The sequence below is a fragment of the Lontra canadensis genome, unplaced genomic scaffold (assembly GCF_010015895.1).
Source record: "Lontra canadensis isolate GAN:19392208 unplaced genomic scaffold, GSC_riverotter_1.0 scaffold83, whole genome shotgun sequence".
In the NCBI taxonomy this organism is placed as follows: domain Eukaryota; kingdom Metazoa; phylum Chordata; class Mammalia; order Carnivora; family Mustelidae; genus Lontra; species Lontra canadensis.
Genome location: NW_022631077.1, coordinates 1,509,536 through 1,514,473, shown reverse-complemented (window position 1 = coordinate 1,514,473; position 4,938 = coordinate 1,509,536).

The following is a 4,938-nucleotide window of genomic DNA, read 5'->3' as shown; positions in this document are numbered from 1 at the left end:
TTTACCATTGTATGTTACAGACTTCTTTTCCCAGGCTGCTTTCAGGATTTTCTCTTTGTCACTAAGACTTGTAAATTTTACTATTAGGTGACGGGGTGTGGACCTATTCTTATTGATTTTGAGGGGGGTTCTCTGAACCTCCTGGATTTTGATGCTTGTTCCCTTTGCCATATTGGGGAAATTCTCTCCATTAATTCTCTCCAATATACCTTCTGCTCCCCTCTCTCTTTCTTCTTCTTCTGGAATCCCAATTATTCTAATGTTGTTTCATCTTATGGTGTCACTTATCTCTTGAATTCTCCCCTCGTGGTCCAGTAGCTCTTTGTCCCTCTTTTGCTCAGCTTCTTTATTCTCTGTCATTTGGTCTTCTATATCGCTAATTCTTTCTTCTGCCTCATTTATCCTTTCAGAAAGTGGTTGATTTTCTGTTTCTAGAATTGCTGTTCTTCTTCTCTTCGATCTCCCATTGGATTTGTAGGTGTTTGCAATCTTTAGATAAGCTATCTAGCTGATCTCCTGCTACCTGAAGTAGTCTCAGCCTGCTACTTCTCAGCCATCTTGACTCCTCTCTCATTTGAAGATGATTTAATGAGAGTTGCCAAGAGTTGTTAAAAAGCTAAGTTGTTGAAAGCACAGAGGCTAGAGCCAGAATCCCTGGGGGAGATTCCTGCTTCTAACAGTCCCTTGCTGTGTAATTTTTTGGGTAAGGCATTTAGCTTCCTTCTGCCTTTCCATTTTACACAAAATTCAATTAAATATAGATTCTACTCATAGAGATGGTATAAGGATAAAATGAGTTAGGACTTATAAGGGACTTAGAAAAGTGTCTGGCACATAAGAAGTACTACTTAGAGTTTATCAGATATATTTCTAAAAGAAAGAGAAGAGACAGCTTTACATTATTACAGAACCCAGGGAATCCCTTTTAGTAATGCCACATTTCATAGTTGCTAGAATGTTACTTTCTGTTATTGGAAAAAGAGAAAACTTGGTCCCCTTAAAATAAAGGCAGGCCCTTAAGAAAAGCAGATAGTCATGATTAAGTAGGCAGCCATGAAAATAGTCCTGAAGACAAAATTTTAAAAACAAAGCCCTAGGCCTGGACTCAAGGCACCCACATAAGAAAAAAAAAAAAAAATCAAAACAGTGAAAAATCAAACTAGAACATAAGAAAGTAAGGAAGCATAGACAGATCACTTCTTTTTCTTTTTCTAAGCTTTTATTTATTTGACACAGAGATAGAGAGTACAAGCAGGCAGAGCAGCAGGCAGAGGGAGAAGAAGAAGCAGGCTCTCCACCGAGCAGGGAGCCCGATGCGGGGCTCAGTCCCAGGACCCTGGGATCATGACCCAAGCTGAAGGCAGCCACTTAACCAACTAAGCCACCCAGGTGCCCCAACACTTCTGATGAAGGTACTCTGCTAGGAAGTGGCTGTGCAACTGACATATCTTTCCTGACGGTTCTTTTTCCATTTACCACTCATGTAAAACCAAACTCTCTTTTATTCATATTATGTACAATGTGCAGCTTGGTGATGGGTAATATTAGCACTTCCCTGTGCATTTTTTAAAAAAGATTTTATTTATTTATTTGACAGACAAAGATCACAAGTAGGCAGAGAGGCAGGCAGAGAGAGAGAAGGAAGCTGGCTCCCTGCTGATTCCAGGACCCTGGGGTCCTGACCCGAGCCGAAGGCAGAGGCTTTAACCCACTGAACCACCCAGGCGCCCCATTCCCTGTGCATTTTAAAGATTGATTGATTGATTGGTTGATTGATTGATTTGAGAGAAAGAGCATGAGCAGGATGAGTAGAGGGAGACAGAGAGACAGAGAGACAGGGAGACAGAGACAAACTCAAGCAGACTCTGCAATGACTGCAGAGCTGCTGCAAGGCTCAGTCTCACAACCATGAGATCACAACCAAAAGTCAGATGCTTAACAAACTGCGCCACCCAGGGGCCCCTTCCCTGAGCATTTTGAACACACTATCTTGTTTAAATACACTAACAAGAGAGGTACTACAGTCTGCATTTTGCACAAGAAGCACCTGAGGCTGGTGAAGGCCAATGGCCTCTCTCAGAGTCATGGCACTAGTAAGAGCAAAGCTGACACTCAAACTCAAAACCACCTGCCTCCCCACTCTGCGCTCCTAACTGCTCAGCTTAACTTGCTATTCAAAGCCCTTTCCAAAGGTCTTATGACAGCAAATGATTTGAAGTGGAAAAGATTTTAGATGGGGATGTGAGAGATCTTGCCTCTGGATCTTGATTTGCCATAAAACAGTGGCTCAATTTTTATTTTAAGTGCAGCAAGAAAATACTGGGGCTAGGCCTCTGATAGTCAAGAAACTTGAAAATCTGGTAGGGATAGGCAAGATTTTAAACTTATTTTTATCACATTTTGTTTAATGTTTTGTTTTATCTTATTTTAATTGACTTTGGCTAACTAAGACTGAGTTTAACCCCAACACCTGTGTGTCTTAGTTACAAGGGAATGAGGAATTCGTTCAATCAGAAGTGAGACATAGTTTGGTGGAGATATATAAGAAATTCTCATTTCCTCATGATTACACAGAAAAAAGAAAACTAAAGTGAATCAGGATGAAAATTAAATGTGCGTGTCCTTAGAAAAGAGTCTTCTGTGTTACCAAGGGTGTTTCACCAGTGCCCAGCAGCACTCCTCTAGAGGGCAGCACCTCGCCCCTGGCTGCCCTCCCTTGGGAAGGTGGCAGGGAACACTCTCCCCTGGGCATTTCTCTCCAGGTGCTGCAGGCATCCAGAAGAAAGAGAGTCTGTCCCTGGGACCAGAGGGTGTGCCGGGCTAGGGACTGAGTCTGTTCATAGGGTAGGAATGAGTATCCCTTTTGGCCCACACATTAAAAACCCCCACTCTCTGGGCACCTGGGTGGCTCAGTGGGTTAACCCTCTGCCTTCAACTCAGGTCACGATCTCAGGGTCCTGGGATCGAGCCCTGTTTTGGGCTCTCTGCACAGTGGAGACCCTGCTTCCCCCTTTCCCTCTGCCTGCCTCTCTGCCTGTTTGTAATCTCTCTGTGTCGAATAAATAAATAAAATCTTAAAACACACACACACACACACACACACACACACACACACACACATTCTCCCATCTGTCCTCCATGAGTCATGAAATTGGTGTTCTTCTCTCTGCCTCTCTTGCTCCTATACGTCCCCTAACTGGGTTTGACCCCTGGAAGAGAAAGGGGCGGGTAACAATAGCAACAATAGTAACAATAATGACCATACAATTTTTGCTAGATATTGCCTTTGATTTGGGTTTACTGAAGCATGCCATGTTGATTTAGGCATATGTTGGCAAAATGAATTTCATTACCCATTTTAAATACAAAAGAGATCTGAAATGTGGCCCCTTCTGATTCCCTGAACAATCTCAAGGACTGTTCTGGAAATGTACAAAATTTACACAGTTGTTCATCCCCACTAGCAGTCATCTTGCCACTCAGTACTAATGAAGGTCCAGGTCTCCGTGCTTATTTTTACTTCTATAAATTTTAGAAGTCACTGTGCCCTTTCTTTTCCCCAGTACTATGTTGGTATTCTACTGAGGTCTAATTATCTTTTCAGCCTTCTTTTTTGAGAGGAACAATACTGCTTTCGTTTTTCTAACAGACCATTTAAATGATAATCTCTTCTAGAATTAATTGACATTTTCTTTATTAGTCTCTTGATTTAAGTACAAGTATTTGAATATACATTCAGAAAACATCATCCCAGATTCCAAGGATTTGTGTGCCTTCTGAGGTTGTTCATAAATGCCAGAAGATCTCCTGATATAACCCCCATGGTGCTTTGGGAATGGCTGTGATGATAAACGATTCTAGGGCTTCTCATTCTGCCTAATTAGAAATTTACATTTCTTTGACAAACACTAGTTCCAATGGTTCTTAACTAAGCACAGATTTGTTGAACAGGAAAACTTTATCCTGACTCCCTGAGTAAAGGGAAGTGGGACTGAGCTACTGAGAGGCATCTAGAAAAAAAGATTTATTGGGTTATGTTGTACATTTTTTGAGGAACCAATTTGTTCAATAATTGACAGAAGTAATCAAAAAGATCAAATAGAAAGTACAGATGTTACTGGAAAATCTGACAAGCCCTACAACTCTAAATTATTTGTAATAGTAAAGGTAGTACGTAGAGACTACAACATGCATTTTTTAAACTAAGTTTCTTTTACATGAATAAAATTCGGCCACACTAAACTTTCTGGTTAATAGCTCTCCCTGCCATCTATGGAGTAAGCATAACCTCTCTCAAGTCAATGTTGCAAGATGTTTTTGTTTTCATTTCTGTTTTCAGCAGAGAATACATAGTTCCTGCCCAGGAGAAACAAGATGGATCTTATCCCGCAGTGTACCTGCAAGCTCAGTACAGATACAATGTCTCTGAGACACTTCTCTCCCTCATCCCACTTCAACAAATCAAAGAAACATAGGCATTGAGATAGTCTCTCAGACTTCATTCTTTTTATTCCTCCTCTCCTTCACTAATGATGTTTGCCTTTTATTACATGTAGAATTAATTCAATAAGATTTAATTCCTTAGATATTTTTAAACATTTTAAAAATATTTTATTTATTTATTTGACACAGAGAGAGAGAGATGACAAGTAGGCAGAAAAGCGGGGAGGGGGGGGAGGGGAGCAGGGTCCCTGCTGAGCAGAGAGCACAATGCAGGGCTGGATCCCAGGACCCTAAGATCATGACCTGAGCCAAAGGCAGAGGCTTAATCCACTGAGCCACCCAGGCGCCTCTAAACATTTTTTAAAATAGCTAGTTGTTAGTTAGACAAAAAGAGAAGAAAAAAGTAGGGGGGGGGAGAATAAAGGCTAAGCGACTTTGGAAAATTTAATCTTTTTTTGAGTTAACTTTACTAAATTCAAACACGTGGTCCTGCGT